Genomic DNA, 21,216 nt, shown 5'->3' on the forward strand with positions numbered 1-21,216 from the left:
TTTATCCTCCTCATGTGACTATAAACCCGGTGAGGGCAAGGACCGCATTCCATCTCAGTCATGCATGTTCAGTGCCTTGTATGTAGTCCCAGGAGTGACTGACTGGGGGATGAATGTGGAATGTCATGCCTTGGCCAGAATACAGTACAGATTCGATTAATGCCTGTGGAGTAAATACGTTTTTTCTTGCTTTTAAGTTGTGTTTACTTAAAAATTGTGGGCTAGCATAATACAGTGAAAGACATAAAATGCACTAACCTTAAGTGTATGGCTCCATGATTTTATATGTATACACACACCACACACACACATACACACATACACACACACACACACACACACACACACGTATATATACACGCACATACATACCATGTAACAGCCAATCAAACTGAGATATAGAAATTCCTGGCACCCCCTAAGGTTCAGTTTTAGAGGGAGGTGTCCGTGTCATATATTCTAACAGTAAAATTCATTTACTCAGCTGTATTTTCTGGAACACTTACCATGTACAGAGCATTATGCTACATTCCAGGGGACACCCACCAAAAATAAGGTACATTCTGCCCATCAGGAGTGTCCTTATTTGGTTTGCAAGACAAGAATAAACATGAAATAATCCAGTAACTGGATGTTTACCGAAATTAGCACTGTAGACCAATGGTTTCTGGATTTTATGCTCGTATTTATTTTTTTAATGGCAGAATCCCTTCGTCCAATTAATGCCTAGCTGGAGCGTAGCCTAGGAGACCAACAGGCGAGGGGTGTTTGCGTTGCGGCTGGAGTGAGGAGCCCCTCCCCGCCCAGGAGCAAGTGCCAAGCGGAGGATTCCTGCGGCTGGAGCAGCTGGAGGAGACCCTGGGCCCGGAGGGGAAGGGTTTACACCCCGGGCGGGGCAGCTGGAGGAGGGCAAAGTGGCCTCCCAGCCTGGGAGCGCTGTGAGGAGAGGGAGTCTGTGGTCTGAACCCGTGTCCTGGAGGGAGCCCCTGCGAGGTGGGTTCCCCGGGAGCGTGCCGGGCGCGGGGGGCAGTGAAGACGGAGGAGCCGCCCTGGCCACAGGTGGTACAAAAAGGTCAGGGTGCCGAAGAGTTGTGCCACCCAACATCACGGTCCATTTCCTCATGCGCTTCGCTTAGATTTTACTCCAGGCAGAGACGTCGGCCGTTTTTCTTTAGATAGCCAGATCTGCCCCAGAGAACGCTTCGGGGAGAGGAAGGTGAGAGAGTTCCCTCCGTGGTCCGCTGGGGTCAGGGGCGGCGAATCCACGATCCCAGGTGACAGGGTTTCCTTGAGCCGGCTGCAGACTTTCAGGACTGCGCGGAAGTCTGAGGACGTTAAAACGGGAGTTGCAGATAATGAGTGCAGAGACCCAACCGACGGCGCAGGAGGGGCATTTCTGTTTATAGAATCTAATGACTCCGGGGGGTGTGGGTGCCCCCGTTAGGAACAGAAAGGCTGTTCAAAGGCTCAAAGGGCCTGAGTCTGTTGCGACCAAGGCGGAGGGAGCTCTTGTTCACCTGTCGGGGCGGCGGGCATGGCTGCAGGTGACTAGGTTGTCATTAAGTGTAGGTAAAGGGCCGTTTGCGCGGTGGGTCCTGCTGCCTGCGTGGGGCTTTGCCGCGACTCCTGCACGTCTGCGAAGGTGAGCTGGTCCACACCGATGAAAACGACGCCCTCTCTGGCTCTCGAAGAGGCTCGGGATTGAAGACAGTCAGCTTTAGAAAGTAGTCACGAAAAGGAGTTTTTGTGGTTGTCGACAGCAAAATTGAGTCCATTTCCATTTGCAATTCTTTGACCACTAAATTCAATCTTTTTTGTGACTTAGTTCTACACATGCAGCAAATGCGTGACAGACGTTTATTGAGAGTCCACTGCACGGTCCTGTGAGGTCAAGCCATGGTAGTGAGCAGAACTGCCAGAGTTCTGTGTTATTGTGTCATAATTCTAATGTTTTTCTACAGTCTCATCGACAAGGTGAAATAATTGCTTAAGAAAGCATAAGCAACTCATTTGGCCGAAGTCTCAGTGGACTTTGAAATATGTAAAATTTGGGGAAAGGGAGATTTTATGAAAAAAGTAGATATAAAGGTGAATTCCAATTCAACATGTGAATACCCTTTTGATGTCCACTAGTTAGTAGCATTGTAGAACTTTCTCTCTCTCCGTCTTCGTAGTCCAGAATTCTTTCAGAATTACGAACAGATATTTTTTAAGTACCCCACTTCATGTGGAAAATAAATAGAATTTGACAGCCAATAGCCGTAGCCAAGTATATCCATGGACAAAGTATGTAAATCTCAGTGGTGTGGAATTGTGTCATCCGTAGACCAGGAAGGTCTGCAGTGATTTTCACAGTAAAAAAAAAAAAATGTGTCTGAAAAATGTATGTGGAAACTTAAGCCATTTCTTTTATGTTTGGCTGTTAGAGTAAAGATGTGGCTTGAACAACTAAACGTTAAGTGACACGAAGAAACATTACTGGGCGTTAATGTGGTCCGGGGGCTAAAACACTCTTACCTGCATGATTTCTTGAGGATATTGAGGGAGCAGAAACACATAAGCAAATGAGAGGAAAGACATTTAGTGAGAATTGTCTACCTGAAAACCAAAGTAAACATGTTAAAATAATCAGCACATATGTTTCTCTCTCATTTATAAAAAGCAATTGCTTCTTAGAGAGGGTTATTTAAAAAATGCAACCCAAACTTATAATCCTTTCCTTAAATAGAAAGCACCAGTGTTAAAAAGAAAAAAATTAATTACCCAATGTTTTATTGGGAGTTTTACTTCAAACCCAAGAATTCTCGGTGGTTTCTAAATTTGGTGCTAAGAAATTTTTCTGTTCCAAATTAAAAAATACTATAGTTTGTCAGTTATTTTAACACTTCTTAAATTTAAATTTTAGAGACAATTTAGAGAATAACAATGCAAATAAACTAAGAACTATGTACAACATTAGCAGAAGAAAAGTAATTTTCCCAAAGGTCCCTTACAAATATATTCTTGTTATTTTTTTGTATTCAAAATTGGAGACCACTGAATGCGCTAGCTTGAGTGCTTAGAAGTGTTTTGTTTTAGGCGAAAAAAAATCCCCCCAAAACAAAAAAATCCTAGATTTTCTTGTCTGAATTTTAATTACTATAAGGGTGATAGTATGAGAGAAATTTTCAAAAAGAAAAAAAATCCGTCCATTATTTCATAATCCATTTATTCCACATTCTTCATATGCCAGTGTATTTTCTCATAATTGTAATTATAGTTGACTCAAAGTTCTGTACATTTGTTTTTCCTTAGTTCGTATATATCAACATATATTAATATATAGTTATATGTTATATAAAAATATAATATGTATTATAGAGATAAAATAAATATATGTTGAGGGGCACCTGGGTGGCTCAGTCGATTGAGGGTCTGACTTCGGCTCAGGTCATGGTCTCAGGGTCCTGGGGTTGGGTCCTATATCAGGCTCCCCACTCAATGGGGAGTCTGCTTGTCCCTCTGCCCCTCCCCCTGCTTGTGCTCACTCTCTCTCTCTCTCAAATAAATAAAATCTTAAAATAAGAAAAATAAATGTTGATATATGGCAGTATGTATCTATATATACAAATGTAGGTAGATACCTGAAGTCATATTGTAATAATCAATTTTACGTAGTATAGGTATAAAAGTTTGAGAAAGAATTGTTTAGTTCTTTAATTTCATCTACACCCAGTTCCAATTTCTTTCTTTTTTTTCTTATTATTTTATTTATTTATTTGAGAGAGAGACAGAGAGAGAGAGAGATCACAAGCAGGGTGAGAGGCAGAGGGAGAAGCAGACTCCCTGCTGAGCAGGGAGCTTGATGTGGGGCTCGAGCCGGGACTTTGGGATCATGATCTGAGCTGAAGGCAGATGCTTAACTGACTGACCCATCCAGGTGCCCCCCAGTTCCAATTTCTTCTTTAAAAAGTCAAATAGAGTTTTTTAGAAAAAAAAAACCATTATTCAATTTGGTGAATTTATATTTGTTGAGTATTCTGGAATATCAGTCTCTGAAAAAGAGACACACCATCACGAGTAGTTATTAGGATGGCAGTCATTTTTTTTTCTTTCTTCTATTCCAAACCTGTCAGAGGGAGTTCTGATGGTGCAGTTGAATATTTTGGTGCTGAAAAATGTCTTCAGGAAAACAACAGTGGATTTCTTAGAAAAACAAACCTGTGAACGCATTTCTCTCTTTAGGCTGCCTGACATTTGTAGGTTGCCTGACATTTGTAGGTGAGTGAAACCAAGGTGAACAATAGCTTTATTTTACTATAAAATCAGCAGTTTTACTCACTTAATCTTCTTGTATTTAAAGTCTTTAAAAAAATAAAACTGGGTACACTTTCACTATACCTATGTAGTCAGTTTTTCTTCTCTCACTTTCGTTTGACAACTTGGTTATTGAATTGTGAAAAATGGCTCTGGGTTCAGAAAATATTTACCATGAGGGATACAAAAAAAAAAAAAAAGCCATGTTAGTAGTAAAATAAGTCATTGCTTGTGTTAAAAGTCACGGCGAGTCATTTAACTGCATCTATTAAAGAAAATTCTTGTACTGATTACCTCTGGTAGAGATTATGGATTGGATGCTCAAATCATTAATAAAAATGCCTCTAAATTATTTTAAATTATTCAGCTTCATCTCACCACAGAGTTAGCATGCTCACTCATTCCACAAAAATTTATTGGGCACCTCACCTACTATATGTTGAGTATTTTGTTAGACATAAATGTGACTGAAATGTGGACGCTGACCCCGGGCTAAAGTGTTAACTTCACAGATAAAGTTTATCTGTAAAATGAACTTGACACATTACAAATAACATCATTGAATTCTCACAAGAATCTCGTAAAGCAGATATTGTTTCACTTATTTTAGTGATGAATCGGAAACACGGAAAACATAATAGTCTCTCCCAGGCTGTCTCTAATGCAGTTCCTTAGACTACCAATCAGGTGACCTTCATAAGCTACAAAGAGGACTGTCTGACAATCTAAAGAGAACAATAAGAAATATCCACCACAGCTAAGTGCAAAATAGAAAGTAATACATACCATCAGGGAAGTGCAGCGTACGTGGTGCAGGAGTCCAGAAGAGGGAGAGAGGGCTTCTGGGCAGGGGATGGATGAAGGAATAGCACCAGGATCCAGCTAGATGGACTTTAGCCTTACAGAGCTGGGAAAGGTTGGAATTAGGAGTAATCAGCAGTTCCATTATCTGAGTACAAATTGTGCCACATGGAGTTTTTAGAGATGAAACCAAAAGAGATGGAAGAGAGACACATAACTCCAAGTCTTTGATGGCAGATCCAGAAGTTTGAATTTTGTTTCCCAGGAAATGAAGAACCATTTGGGGTCTCTAAGCAGAAGTGTGATTAATCTAGGAGGAGTTTCAAACACCGGAGTTGCAAACTCAAATGCCTGCAAATACCAAGCAGGTAACAAGTGAAGTAGAGAGCCTGTGGCAAAAGGAGAGGACATCTTCTCTTGGGGATCATTGTCATTCATTGCTTTAGGAACCTAGCCTTTTACCCTAATGCGGATTTATTGTGCTCTTGTGCATATGTGCTTTATTGTCACAAATTACATCTTTCTACCATGTGTGCTTCTCGACATAGATTATAATTATTGTTTTATGTAGTTGTCTTTTAGGGCACATACACAAAAAGGAACTAAGTACATATACATTAATACTGTTATATTTACCTATGTGGTTACCTTTGCTAGTGTTTTTATTTCTTCATGCAGATTGGGTTATTGCCAGTCTCCTTTCATGTCAGCATGAGGGATTCTGTAGCATTTCTTGTAGGGTACTTTACTAGCAACAGACTCTCCCAGTTTTTGTTTATCTGGGAATGTCCATTTCTTTGTCAGTTTGGAAGGATAGTTTTGCTGAAAATAGAATTCTTAGTTGATGGTATCTTTTCTTTTAGCACCTTAATGTCATCCCATTGCCTTCTGCTTTCTGTGATTTCTAAGAAGAAATCGGCTGTTAATCTTAGAGTGGATCCTTTGTGTGTGACAAGTCTTCTCTCTCTACTTTTGAGACTCTCTCTGTTTTTCAGCATTTTGATTACGGTGTGTCTCAATGTAGTCCTCTCTTAATTTTATCATACTTGGAGTCCCTGGAGCTTCTTGAATATGTAGATTAATATTATGGTCATTATTTCTTCACATGTTCTTTCTACCTCTTTTCCACCTTCCTTTCTGGTTCTCCTATTATGTGTATGTTGGTATACTTGTGGTGTCCCTTGAATTTCTTAGGCTCTGTTCATTTTTCTGCATTCCTTTTTTTTTTTTTCTGCTCCTAAGATTGCGCAATTTCAATTCATTTATCTTCAAGTTCACTAGTTCTTTCTTCTCTTTGCTCACATCTGATGTTGAGCTCCTCAGTTTCAATTGTACTTCTCAACTCCAGAATTTCAGTCTCTCTCTCCTTCTCTGTCTCATTCTCACTCCCTCCCCCTCTCTCTCTTTCGTGTGTGTGTGTGTGTGTGTGTGTGTGTGTGTGTGTGTGTATGTTTATCAGTATTTTCTATTTGGTGAGACCCTGTTTTCTTCGTTTCCTTCAGTTCCTTGTATATGGTTTCTTTAGATTTTTGAGCATATTTCAAATGATTGATTTAAAGCCTGTCTAGTAAGTTCAATATCTGGGCTTCCTCAGAGACAGTTTCTATTAATTTCTTTTTTTCCCTATGTATGGGCCATACTTTCTTCTATCTTTGCATGCCTTGTAATTTTTTGTTGAAAACTGGATGTTTTGAATACTGTAATGTAGCTACTTTGGAAATCAGATTTCGGCTTCACAGGTTGTTCTTGCTTTTGATGGTTTAATGACTTTTCTGCACTAATTTTTGTGAAGTTTGTATTCTTTGTCATGTAAGGTCACTGAAGTCTTAGTGATCAGCTAGCAATTTGACAGAGATTTCCTTAAACATCTCAAACAGACAGAAAGTAATAATACTAATAAGAATAGGAATAAGAAGAAGTAGGAGGAGGAAAAGGAGAAGGAGAAGAAGAAAGAAATTTTTAAAAGAAAAAAAACACATAGTAAGCTGTGTGTGTTGGGACATGGCTTCAACACTCAGCCACGCCGTTTATAACTTACCTTAGCCTTTGATTTCTGCTTGCTTATGCCCTGAAAGTCAGGTAGAAGTGAGACATCAGGGCCTTCTCAGGTCTTTTCTGAGCATACCTGCCCTGGACACATGTTTGAGCAATTAGATTCCCAGCAATAGGTAGGAGCTTTTCAAAGTCCTTATTTCCCAAAGTATCTCATTCCCAGCCTTTTCTCCCAGGCTTTTTGGTGAGTCTATTATTTGTTCCAAAGAGTATCCTTTGGTCCTAATGGCAGCAGAAAATTCATTTGCCTTTAACATGTTTGATAAATGCCTCCTGGGTACTCACTTCTTCACCCAGAAAGAGTTCTGATTTAGGTGAAATAAAGATAAGCTCTTTGCACCAGGTCTTCAGGGAGCCACCAGACAGATCGAAAAACAAATAACCATAATTATTTGGGAAGAAGGTCCACCCTGCTCCTTCCAGCGCTAGGAACCCACACCAGGCAAGTGGGTTGTGTCTTCAAGACCACCAACTGTGCTAGATTGGGGACGTGGGGCTAGGGTTAGTTAAAATGCCATGAATCTCTCCTACGGATATTTAGCCACCTTCTTCTTGGTCGTGTGTTCACCTGGTTGCTGTAAATATTTAACTAGTTTCCAGATTTGGGATGAAGTTGATTCTGACAGGTTTTAATAGCTGTTTGCGGTGTGTCTAGCCTATGTTCCCCACTCCACTGTTTCCGGTGATGTCACTCATGTGCCTTAAAAGTACTGTACATCTCAAAGAAAACGTAGGTATGAGCTAAGTACAAAATGCTGCCTTACTACTACCTTTGGTATAAAGCAAATTGGGGAGGAGAGTGATTGAATGAGAAGAAGGGAGAAGGAAATGGGGGGATATTGACCACCAAAACCCGGGGCCCCAAAACTCAACACAGTCTTCCTTGCAAGTTACACAGTTCACGTGTCTGTTCTATTAGGGGAAGGTGTTTGGTCACTTACAGAAAACCTGACTAATAACTAGCTCAGATGGATAGGAATTTATTTGACATACATAACAAGAAACCTGGGATGGACAGTCAAGAGCTAGAGAAGGAGCTCAATGACGCTGTCAAGAATGCAGGCCCCATCTGTCTTTCTCTTCCAGCATCGTCAGAATATTGTCTCCTACATCCTCTGTTGTTGCCTTTTAATCTCAAGGTGGCTGCTGTAATCTAGAAAATCTAGATATTTCCTGTGCATTCCATGCAGAGGATTGGCACAAGTCCTCTTCCTGGTGGTTTTTAAAAAATATCAGCACAGAAATCCTTCTCAGAAAACTTCTTATATTGAATTAGCCAAGAATAGGTTGTACACCCTCTCCAGTCAGTCACTGGACAAAGGGAATGAGATTTACCACGGCCCTTTCCTTAGGGCCCACGTAAGGCCTGTCTATCAAGAGGTCAGTGGATCAAGGGCCTGTAAGCCAGGAAGGAAGAAGGAGGCTAGCTATTCAGTAGGCAACAGACAGTGGTGGTCATAAGCAGAAACCAGGAGAGTTGGCTGAGGAGGGTGGGAGGTGGCTACTAGGAAGAGTGGCAGCTGGTTGCTTTGTTCTAGACCGTGCCCAAATGGGAGCAAGCTGTCAGCGTTATGGGGGGGAGTGGAAGGTTAGGAATGCGGATCGGAAACACAAAATGTCCAGACAGCCATATAACGAGGGTAAAACCAGAAGTGTCAATTCAGAGCCAGAATAAGCCAAAGCCTGTGGTGTGTCCGAAGCTGGAGCGGGATCCCTGAGCCCATGTCAGGGCCCAGATGGAGCAAATAGAGTTCTGCTAAGTGCCTGGTCTCTGGCTCTGGTCTTTGCTTGGTGGATGTTTACACAGCGCTGAGAGCTGGCAAGCAGTTTCTGACAGGTGTGGCGATCCCTAGGCCCTCTGACAACTAGTTAACTCTGCGTAAGAACACGGTGTGGCAGGGGCTAGCAGATTCCAAGTATTGAACTGGAGACGGAAGAAAGGTTTTTCAGGGCCAAGTTGGGAAACTGGCAGGAGTCCCAGACCCAGGAGGAGTGCGATGTTCTGGGCAATCACCAAAACAGGAGCTTGGGAACAAGGCCTCGAGGTGAAGCCTGTTATTTGAGGGTTGGAGGCAGGCTGGGATCAGGGAACTGGGAGCTCTTTGTTTAAAATTGGGACTTTCGAGAGGGACTGTGGGTCCATGCTACCTGCTGTCAGACTCCAGGGTGGAGCTGGCTCAGGTTAAATTAAAGGTCTCCTGCGTCGGGTGGGATTGGTCGTGGGAATGGAAGAGTAGACCCAGCCTACGGCCCGAGGGGGTCAGCTGGTCCCGCCTGGGGGTGGAAGAGAGGACGTAGCTTCACAGGAGACAGATACAGGAAACATTTTGGAGGTAGCATTTATAGGACTTTGCAAGAGGAAGAACGTGCAGGCGCTGGGGCGGAGGTGGCTGGCTTTATCAAAGCTTTGGAATGTGGAGGCAGCAACAATTTTCAAAGCTAAAAATCCCTGGAGTCTGAACCACACACAGGACACCTAGGTGGGGATGTCCGTAATTGGCCACGTGAGACTAGAACTTGGGAGAGAGTAAAATAAAGGCTCGAGTCATCCACATCAAGATAATGATGGGGCAGGATTGAACGGGGAGAAGGCATAGAGAGGGTTCAGCACGCCGTTTCTATTTATGTGTCACAAAGGAGAAGCCGTTCCTGCAAGCGGTGGCGTTTGTTTCCTATTCCTTTTACTGCCCCTTGAATTCTTTTTCCAGACCTCTGAGATTTGTGATTGATTTTTCTTTCCTCATGTTTTCAGTTACACCCGATTTCCCCAAAAGCTGCATTTTTCTTATGCTAAAAAGTTTATTTGGATACTTCAAGGACCAAAAAAAGAAAAAAAAAATGGAGAATATCGTCTTTCCCAATCCCCAGATGAGGATTTTCGTTTAGTATTCTTTATGATTTCTATTTATAGTAATTGTTATTTATGGATCATCCCCAAGAATCTGTAACGAGATTTCTTTTAAAAATGTCAAAAGAAGAATATGTTGAAGGAAGATGCTGCCGTGTGTCACACCCACATCAAAGTTATTCTAGATTGGGTGATCTGACTACACCTTGTACCTTGGGAGGACCATTCCTTTAAGGTGTGAAGGATTCTTCTGTGTGAGTTACAGGTGGGTTTTTAAAGATGTATATTAATAAGGAAAAAGAAAAATACTTAAACCTATCTAATAAAATAAGTTGATGGAAGAGTGTCTCAGTGTAAGTAACAGGTGGGAAAAGGTGTCAATTCTTAACCGTCGGAATGGCTAAATAGTTACTTGAACCTGTGATTTTGGGGGTAGAGTGTCACCTAGTTTCTCAGACACACATGGTAAATGTAAAGAACTTTCTAGAACTGTGGTCAAAAGCTACAGATACGGTAACCAAGTGTTGATGAAAGCAGGACAGTGTGGAGGGGGGAAGGCAGTGTCAGGGACGATTACACCCTGGGGAACTGTTCTGGGCTGCATGGGACCCACTTTGGTCACCTTAGTTCTAGACCTCGGTTGGGGTTCACTATTCACATACTTCAAGGTGAAATGAAATGAAAAGAAGGCGTTTCCTCCTTGTCTTGGCCTCTGAGGTGGAACATTGTTTTGTGATATGAAATACAGGTGGTTCAAGGGCCTGGAAATGCCCACATGAGATGGTCTTGGATGTTAGCTTTTCTGGTTGCTTTTCAAGTCTAGGTGACAGTGTTTGGAGGCTGGGTTGAGCGGATTCAGGGCCCAGCCCCGCAGGTACTTAATGACTTCGGTGTGAGCTTTTAATCTCCTTCCCAAGTGCTATCTTGCTTGCCCGGACAAGCCCTTCACCATTACAGGAGAGTGTGGGAAAATTAACGCTGCCGGAGACACCGGGGAAGGAAAGGCATGTCTGAAGTTCGAAATGAATTGTGTTAGTATGTATTTGCATGTGGTCTGGAAACCTTAAACCTCTGTGCTGCCTCAGGGGAGCGTAGCACCCTTCCACAGAGGTGGGGGAAGAGAACAAGAAGATTGGAAGATACACAGAGCATGGCAATCTCTCATGTGTGAGTTAGCTATCGGGAAACCTGAAATGCCGAACGTAATAAAATGTTGACAGCAGCTTCGCTTAACATGCGCTAACCCTGGAATAGAACGATGTCTCTGGCACCAAAGGAAATCAAGAGAATAAAGCAGCAGCCGTCGGGATTTGGAGGAAGCCACAGATGATTACCATCTGTACATTTTACAGCCCGCTTGCAAAACCAGAAACCAGGACCCACACTGGAGAGTAAGTATATTGAACTCTGGGGTATGTTGCTAGACGGAAGAAACTCAGGAATTGGTCTGAATTTTTAAATACAATACTTCATAAAACCTGACAGGTTTTTTTGCGGGGCGGGGGGGGAGGGGTCTGGCGACAGTGGCACTAAAAGTTCATTTGTCCAGAATCTGAAACATCAGGAGGTTTATTTGTGTGTCTCATGTGGGGGATACCATTGCCATAAACTTTTACTCCACCAGGCCTTCATACTTCCATGATTCCTCCGTAAATGTAGAATTACTTGTCAATTGCTCTCCACCTTCAGATGGTTCTCATAAATGCGTGCTTGCGTTCTTTCCAGACACTTGCGGAAAGGTCATCGTGAAACACATTTAAGTGTTTGGGAGAATGAACTGGTTCATCACTGTCATAGATCACTTAGCTTGGGCTTTGCTGTTTATTATCCAAAAGAAGGTACTTTCGGATGAGCCTGCAGGAACTATCTTTAGATTAATTTTCTTTGCCCTGTGTTTGATTGACATTGCGGTTTGAGCCAATGGCAAGATTCCATGCAGCGGGGACCTGTGTAGAGACCGGACATAAAACACAGAAGCTGTGAATGGTGCCTGTGCACGTGCCGTGTGCTTTCATCAAGATTTCTGTTTGTTCTGGGAGCTTGGACTGAAACTTGTACACTCGAGCCCATGAAAAAAACTAGATTCATGGGAGGCGGGGAGGGGTTGGGAAGGGGAGAGTTGAGTTTGTTCTTTTTGATACAAAGTGAGCATATGTTTTAAAATAATAAGCAGTGCACCAGAGAGGCCTGCTTTTCTAAAATGTTTACATAAAAAGTTAAATCCTATGTAAATGGAACCATGAGGTAAATTATTTGACATCTCATTGGGAAATAGAAGCTTGCTTATAAATGGGTTTGATATGGAGCCCTGGAAATAAATTTAATGGGATAATTTTAACTTGAAAATAGCAATTAATGACAGATTGCAGAAGTCAGCCAGTGAATCGTAACTTAGCGCTTTTCTGTCCAACGCATATGGAAGATTGTTTATAAACAGGGAGTATTTGTTCATGTGCATGTGAATTTAGTATAATACTTGGCAATTCTCGGCTAGTTCGGCAACAGTGAAATCTCAAATCTTGGAGACTCAGTTGAGTCTCCTGGATAGGAAATGTTCCATTGATAGATTCGTTCTTTCCTGACAAGTCCTGAAACCGTAGTGTTTAGCAAGAAACTCTTCGCCCTCGTTTTTTTTTTTTTTTTTCCTTTGGTGATTAATCTAAAACCCACAGACTCATTCAGTATGGAACATTTGGCCAAGTTAAAATGAGGGGGAGTGGAAATAGCAGAATTAATTCCCACACCTGTTGTACACTAGGTTAGCAAGGAAGTTGAATCACACACTTTAGCTTTAAGTGCTTAATTCTGAAAACTCCTCATCCCAACTGTTCACTTTGCAATGACAGCGTACGGTCGAGTCTCTCCTACAGCAGGGTGCTCTCAGGTTAGTACAGACCGTTCCAGTTCTATAATTAATGATGCAGATTCTTAGTCTATAGACTAGTCTTGGGGGAGTCGTTTAGCATATGTGAAAGGGGCCAAGAGGCTGGAGTCTTGGGTCCTATTTGATAAATTGTTGCTTCAGTATATTAAATGGATCCCAGCGTCCCGAAAACGTTCATGTAATTTCCACATGTTCACTTTTTCTTGCTGGGAAGTGTAACTTATAGCAAGAGTAGCTTGGAAAGAGCCAAGCTCATTATTGAAGAAAAACCAACGTTCATATGTTTCGTATACATTTTGAAAATATCACCGTGTGGGAAAATCTTTGGGAAAGTTTATTGTGAATATGTTTATCATACACTTTTTTATGTGTATGTAAGCATCTTTAAGCTTAAGGGAAAAAAATGCTTAAATGGGCCGAGTTGATTTCTCCGATTGCAAAATACATGTGAGCAAGCCCACGAGGTTTTATTCAGCAGAAAGTAGGGGTGGAATTATGTACGGGGGAATGTTAATGGCTTGTCTGGAGGTGTGTGAATGGGGGGCCAATGTGAGCTCTTCACCTCCATCCTGCCTTCTTTTTGAAGTGACATTTGGCATTTTAGCTGCCTTGTGGTGCCAGCTAGATAGGAATCTTGAGTTCTCTGCAGGGACTGTGGGAGCACTCTGCTCTCAGCTGCTCCCGTGGGGGTCAGGAGCAGGGCGAGCTGAGCGGAGGCTGGCAGCTGCCTGGGCAGGTCTGTTCTGAGTCAGCTTCCGGGCTCGGGCTTCATTCCCGCGCCCTGCTAGGAGCTCCCTGACCAGCTTCTGGAAAATCTTGCTGCAGGGGGTGCTCTTCTCTGGGAACCGTTCGGAGTGCGCCGCTGGGATCCCAAGCAGGCACAGGGATCTGCCCACGGATGCCTTGACCGAGGCCGTTCTCAACCCCCTGGCCCCACGGACTCGCAGCTAATAGTAGCGGGGTCTGTAGGAACGTCTTCTTGCAAGGAGCTCGCACGGATGGTGGGGGATGATAACTCCCTTGCTCGAGTAAATGGGGTGCGTTGCTGTTAGGGAAAAAGGGAGGGAAGATGTCAAGGTGCTACTTTATTTTTTTATTTTTTTTTTAAAGATTTTATTTATTCGACAGAGATAGAGACAGCCAGTGAGAGAGGGGACACAAGCAGGGGGAGTGGGAGAGGAAGAAGCAGGCTCCTAGTGGAGGAGCCTGATGCGGGGCTCGATCCCATAACGCCGGGATCACGCCCTGAGCCGAAGGCAGACGCTTAACCGCTGTGCCACCCAGGCGCCCCTCAAGGTGCTACTTTAAAAATAGCCCTTTTTTGCAGTAGTGTCTGTTTAAAAGTAAGGGCCTGTGTATTTATGTCTGTGGCTGTGTTCTCTTTGGCCCTGACCCCACGGGAGCCAAACCATCAACTACCAAATCTCATCGAGAAATTTACTACGGAAAGTCCCCACGGATTGGTCTCCCGTGTGAGTGAGGGGAGAGGAGCTAAGAAGCAGCCGCGAATGATCTGAGCGTGTAATTAGAGCTAAATTGCGTGGTGTAGGCCGGGAGCGCCGCGGGCGGTCAGAGCGCAGGGAGATCACACAGGTTTCCCTCTTCCTTCTGCCCTCTACGGCCGCCGTGCAGGTCCCCCTCTTGGATTCCGCAGTCTGTCTTCCTGACACCATTCTCTCTTGAATCACCAGTAACCTTGTCATTGGTGACCTTTTCCAGTCCTGTCCCCTCGGACTGTCACCGCAGTGGGTCCCTTGTTGGTCTCCTTTTCTGCTATGCAACTCCCCTCCGGGCGTTTCTGGAAAGCTGCATTGTCTTTGTTCTGCGTCCGATCTGCATCTATTTTGTTGGCAGTAGGGTCCCTCCCACGCTTCTGTATTTCCCAAGTGTCTGTCCATCCAGCTCCTCCTTCTCTCCCTCAGACATTTCACCCACTCTCCCTGCTTCAGCTGTCACTGTGGAGGATTCAGAGTTCCGAGACACTCCTTGGGCGCCTGCTCTGCCCCAGGCGTTGACCTAGGTGTTGAGACCTGTCGCTTCAGCTGGGCCCTGCCTCCCCGAGTCCAAGGTCTTGCGAGGCAGGGAGGCCAGTAGACGGCTCATCTCTGCACAGCCCGCAGGCCACCCACTGGAGGGGTCCGGCTCCTGTGGAGGGGCGCCTGCTCTGACCTGGCTGGGGCGTGACTCCTAAATCTATGGCTCCCTCCCCCCCCACCCCCTGTCTTGAACTTCAGTCCCTCTTGGATGACCTGTCACTACTTCCAGCAGACATGTCAAGGGGAAATGATCTTTTCCTCCAAACTCACTGCCCTCAGGGCTGGCCCCGTTCCTGGCAGCATAACCAGCATTTCCCCCACGTGGGCTGAAAACCTGGGAGCCACACTGGATTTCTGATTGCCCTTAAATTCATCCCCCAGTCGGGCACCCACTTCTGTCAGCTCTTCCTCTGTAATTGCTCTCAGCTCTGCTTCCTTCTCAGTTCCCATGGCCACGGCCTGGGGCCAAATTCTCGCCCCCTCCTTCCTGCACTATTTAATATTTATAAACGGGCTATTTACTTATTCAGAGGAGATTCACAAAAATTACCCAAGTGGTTCATGTTCATGGGAGAAAAAAATTTACAAAATACAGATCAGCAAAGAAAGAGAAGGAAAGAAAGAAGGTTGGAAAGAAGGAAGGGAAAAGTCACCTGTTTCACCGTTCAGATAACATCCCTGTTAACACTCTGAGGTTTTTGCTCTTATTTATCTAAATATTCTCATATATAAAAATGAGAAAAATATCGTACAAATTGCGATTCTATTACCTATTTGGTTTTGTAGCCTACTTTTTGTTCTTAACATATATGATTGCTTTTTCCCATCTATAATTATTTGTCATAATTTTTCGTAGCTGCATAATTATTGGAAATAATTTGTACTTTAATCTCTGTGCCATTTCAATGTGATGTGATGAGCACTGGGTATGATATAAGACTGATGAATCACAGACCTGTACCTCTGAAACCAATAATACATTATATGTTAATTAATTGAATTAAAATAAAAAATAATGAGTTAAAAAAATAAAAAAAATAATCTCTATGCCATTTCAGTGTATTTGTATACCACCACTGGGTATCCTTCTTAAAACTTTTTTCATTCTGGCTCTTCTTCCACGGAAAAAACATCAGTCGGTTCCCATTGCCTACCCCCCCCCCACACAGACATGCACACACGCCCTTCTCGTTATATAGGAAGGCTTTTCTGATTTTCTCAGTCTTCAGGATTCCTTCCCTCATGAGGAATAAGATTATTTAGACCACGTTTTGGTGGTTATCGAACATTAACACCGTATATGGTATATCGTTCGGGAAGGTGGGGCTCGGGATGATGGAGGTCAGTTCTTGGGATGTCCACAGGCCTCGCTCAGCACCTTGCATGCCCTTTGTCCAGTCTCTGTCTTTCTCCTTTGCCATCCGGGGATCCTGGAGCTACAGATGTGACCAAGGCCCCTCTGAGCTCTGGCTCTTGCAGAAGTGAGAGCGGGAGGCAGCTGTGTCAACAGGCAGAAACAATAGGGCAGAATCACGGTGCTGTGGGAGCAGAGGGCTCTAAACGGGGTGACATCAGTGCGACAGGCACTTACTGAGTCAAGTTGGTTGTGATCAAAGAAGATGAGGGTGGCCAGGACCCACAGGGATGTGGGGGCACTGGGCGGAAGACCCAGATCTGCAAGTCCCCCTAATGAGATGTGGCGGGCAGCCCTTGGAAGGAAGGTGGGGAGCCGGCCTGTGGGTGCTGGTGTGGCTGTGACAAGAAAGAGATGGCAGGTCCAGGGGATGGAAAAGCTTTATGGGGAAGTCTCAGTCCAGCCCGCAGACGGTTTGACTAGGAAGCACATAGGGGCAGCACGGCTCTTGCTCTCTAGGAGCTCATAATCGAAACCAAGATCGATTTCTGTATTTTTATGCGTTTTGATATTGCGGGTCAAATCCTGAAACCCAGATGTTACTGGGCAATCCAAATTATTTTATTAAAGTGACCGGATTCTTTTTTTCCTAGTATACCAAAAGACTAGAACAACTTTTTGATATCCAGGACTTTATTTTCATTGCCTCAATATTCCTTCATGTCAGTGTGTGTGTGTGTGTGTGTGTGTGTGTGTTTACATATTTGTCAACCTATTAAAGCTAGGTGAAAATACGTGTAGCTCTCTAGGGAAAAGAGGTATTCAGAGGTCATATGAAATTTCACAGGTAAACGTCTGTGTGCCTTTAAATCACATCCCTTCTCACTGATGTGTGTACCTATTTGTATTTAGCTCACTGTGAATTTTTAAGTCAAAGAGAATCACTTGCTCCAGCTTTTGGAGAAGGAGACAAGGAATCATTCGAGCTTCACAAATAGGATCATGGTGTTTTAAACTGGGAGGGACTTTCCGTTTGGTACAACCTCCTCCCTCATTTTGCTGAAAAGGAATCCGAGGCCCTCAAAGGTGAAGCAATTTGCCTAAAGTGACACAGCTAATTAGCAGCTCGGCCAAAACCAGAATCCAGTCTGCTGCCTTCCAGTCCCGTGACCTTTCCATTACTAAGGAAAAAAGAAAAAGAAAAACAAAAGCAAAAGAAAATTGAAGAATTGAACCGACATTGCTTTAAAGCTCCTGCCTCTTTATAGAGTGTGAAAAAATCCTGATGTACTTTAAAAGAAACATTTAAAAATCTATCCGGACTTATAGAGAAGAGCAGGACAATTTGTGATATGCTAATTAGAAAGTATCTCATTATGCAAGGAACAGGAAATTTGGCAGAAGGATGGGATTCAGAGCAACTTAAGAAAACCTCAACGAGCGGACAAACGAGTGTTCTTTTTATTTGTTTGATAATGTGTGGCTGCCCTCAAATTTCTGATAGGGTCTGACACCTTTGTAATAAACCCCACAGAACCTGGGGGAATCTGTCAGACACATGGAAGGAAAAGCAAACAGTTTCCTTTCCCTCTGAGTTTCCTCTGGTGTAAGTCAGGGCCTTTCCCGGAGTGCTCGCCTGCCGAGCTCCTTCCTGTGGAAACTTGTCGGTGCCCCCATCCGTCGTTTGCAGAGGAATTATATTTTGGCAGCCGTGCTAATCACTCCAAGGTGACCCTCTATTTGGAGAAACAAATCCTTTTCAGTTGTTACAGTACAGTAATCCAACGATGCAAGTAGTTATTTGGGGGGGGAGAAGAAAAAATGACAAAATCTGTTCTCTCCGCACGGTGGCTTATTCCTCCAGATCTCTTCTAACTAGAAGCGCCGTTTCTTCCAAAGAAGTTCTCAGTGATGTAGGGAAAAACACCCAAACCTGGTCAGATCACAAACTCAGGACCGGACCGGAAGCCCCAGGTCTGACTCCTCCCCCAGGAAGTCCTCCGGGTCAGAGCGGGCCATCCTGTTACCTTGGCAGGTCCTCAGTGCCGCTGCTCTGGGGCACTTCTGCTCACTGTCTGCATTTATGCCACCTACGGTGATTTCCGGTGTGTCCCATGCAAGGGTGAAGTTTGTGCGGCTGTGGTGTTTGTGGGTCCCTGAGAAGGTGCAGAGTAAGCAGCTACATTCAACTCCTGTTGGCCTGTGATAGCCTCGAGGTAGGAAGGGGGCTGGGGCTGGGGCGCCTGGGTGGCGCAGCCGTTAAGCATCTGCCTTCAGCTCAGGGCATGATCCCGGGGTTCTGGAATCGAGCCCCACATCAGGCTCCTCCGTTGGGAGCCTTCTTCTTCCTCTCCCACTCCCCCTGCTTGTGTTCCCTCTCTCGCTGGCTGTCTGTCAAATAAATAAAATAATAAAATCTTAAAAAAAAAAAAAGGAAGGGGTCTGGGGAAGGATGAGGACACCTCAGAATACCAGTCCTGACTCTATACGTGACTTACAGGCAGGACGAAGTAGAGCACAGGTACATTTTGGAATTAGAATGATGGGATTAGGATCCCAGTTGTGTTGACTTCCTAGCTGTGTGACCATGATCAGATTACTTGGTCTCTCTGTGTCTCAGTTTCTCCATCCGTAAAATGGGTTGTAATGATTACTTATAGTATTTTTGAGGATTTGATGTGATAATATAGATGAAGTGCCTAGCAGGGTGTAGGGCACATCGTGGGTCCTCAAAAATAGTAACAATTACTCTCATTCCCATATTCATGATTATATGAACACCAATACATCAAAAACCATTTTAGTTTAAACCAAGACCTCAAAGAGAGCCGAAATAGAGATTTACAGCTTGATGAATTATCACAAAGTGAAAGAAACCATGTAAACACCACTGGGTAAAAGTGAGAACACAGAAGCCTCCTTGTCCTCCCCACCTGCAGGACTCCTGCTCTCTTCTCGCCGCGTAGCCATTTACTTGAACCTCTTGCGTGCAACAGGTGTTTCATGGGGTCTCCTGGATTCCAGGCACCAGACCACAGTGGACACAGCAGGCCAGGGTGTGTGTCCTCATGGGGCTTACATTCTAGGAGGAAGAGCCAGGTAACAAAAATGCTCCTGAGTATGTTCATAGGTTGACTTCCAAAAATGCTCAGTATTATGAAGAAAATAAGCTAGGTCATGGCCATCATGGGGTTTTCTGAAAGGGTGGCCAAGGAAGACCTTTCTGCAGAAACGACATTTGAGAAGAGCAGCCTGTGTAGAGAGGGCAAATATTGAGGTGGGAATGAGTGGGGGTCGTGTCTGAGGAACAGGAAAAAGGCCAGAATGGCAAGAGAAAGTGGTCCTTGAATCAGCAGGGTCCACGTCATGATGGCCTGATAGACTTGGGACAAAATTGGGTTTGTCCTCATTTAAGTGGGCTTTAAGATCACTTGTAATCAGTACCATGAGAGAAGCCAAGGACCAGGGAAGTTCAGAAGAGGCAGCGATTGCTTCCACTCTTCCTACAGTGTCTTGCTGAACATTGTATAGCGCATTTTCTTTTATAAAGCGTGCTCACACGTAGGATGTCCACGGGTCCTTGAGGCCACTCTAAGAGGTCCACGAGAAAGGTAGGATTATTTCCTGTCAGAGGAGGACCACAGAAGCTGTGAGGGCTTATGGCCTGTTGCAGGACTTTTTACCAACCAAGGAGCCTATTGATCCTCACATTTGGATTACCATGTCATAAGGGCTCAGAATCTTCCTAAGAAACAAATTAACTCCTGAAAGTGACAGGTAGTCTTGTGTATTCCAAAAGGTTTTCATAGAATATCAGGGACAAACAGTTCTCATAGAGAAGGGGTCCTGGGTTGAATGAATGAGGACATGGGGCACAGCAACTCCTCCCCACCGAGGTTTCTCAAAGTGAAAAGCTGTGAAGGCTCTGGGAAGCTCGGCAGTAAAGATCTGCAGTCACCTCACCATTGCCCAGAGCTGGCCATAGGACCCGTGTTTATATGCAATAGCCATTGACATCTCAAGGAATACAAGTCCTGGACATGCCATTTGGGAAATACTAGCCCAGAGAGTTGCTATTTAGTGTTTACTAAATGGTGTCTTGAAAGAATTCAATTACTTTCTGAGCATAAAACTCCTCTCTCCGTGAAAGGATTAGAAACCACAGATGTAAAGCACTTCCATATGCTTAGCATGAAGAACCTGGATAAATGGAGATTCAAAGTGATGAAAATCATAAATCCACTCCTGTTTTGAACACTAATGTTAATTACTTTGCCCTTTGGACTCCCAGCATTTCCGTTAGTGCTGTGCCATGATTGGCTTATACTTCTGGATTCTAGGATGTCGAAGCTGGAACCGGGTTCATCTGGTTTAAAAGATAAGTGTTCTAAATGACACATGGCTTTGATTTTGGATTATTATCTACAACAATATATATTTATAAAGGAAAGAGTCCATTTACAGATCACTCGCAATCTCCTGTACCAGTTTCCATACGGATTCCTTTTTTTAATTGTTTTTTTTTTTATTTTTTTCAGCTCTTACCTAGGGAGTTACACAACCGTCCCTGCACTTGCAGGAGATTCTTTTGATAGATGTTTCCAGAAACCACACTGAACCCTGGCAAAGTTAGTGGAAAGTGCCTGATTCACTTCTAACTTCGACTTTATAATTCCTCACAGATTTTCACATCGCTTCACACCTTTGTTTCTCTCTGTTTCTTAGCTCCAGCTCCATCTGTGTTGTCTCCTTCATTTTGCTAACTCCGTGGTCTACGCTTTTAAAAAATGTGAGTGTTACTTTATTTTAATACTCTGCACTGCCTGGAGTTCAGCATTTCTTAAATTAGGGTTCCCAAAGCAAAACTTCTGAAATATGTGAAAACCCAGAGGTAAATGGGGCTCTTTAATGCAGGACTTCTCAGTGCCTTTAATATTCTTTAGTA

General features: G+C 43.8%; 1 protein-coding gene and 1 long non-coding RNA gene across 6 annotated transcripts in view; both read left to right on the forward strand.

Annotated features, from left to right (window-relative positions):
* STOX2 (storkhead box 2) overlaps nt 1–21,216 on the forward strand; it is a 209,027-nt gene that overhangs the window by 42,616 nt on the left and 145,195 nt on the right. The window lies entirely within an intron of this gene.
* LOC130541885 (uncharacterized) overlaps nt 3,331–21,216 on the forward strand; it is a 42,781-nt gene continuing 24,895 nt past the window's right edge. Inside the window, exon 1 of the long non-coding RNA XR_008955964.1 lies at nt 3,331–21,060. This is a non-coding gene — a long non-coding RNA (uncharacterized LOC130541885). The remainder of the gene's footprint in view (nt 21,061–21,216) is intronic.

The sequence above is a fragment of the Ursus arctos genome, unplaced genomic scaffold (assembly GCF_023065955.2).
Source record: "Ursus arctos isolate Adak ecotype North America unplaced genomic scaffold, UrsArc2.0 scaffold_27, whole genome shotgun sequence".
NCBI lineage: Eukaryota > Metazoa > Chordata > Mammalia > Carnivora > Ursidae > Ursus > Ursus arctos.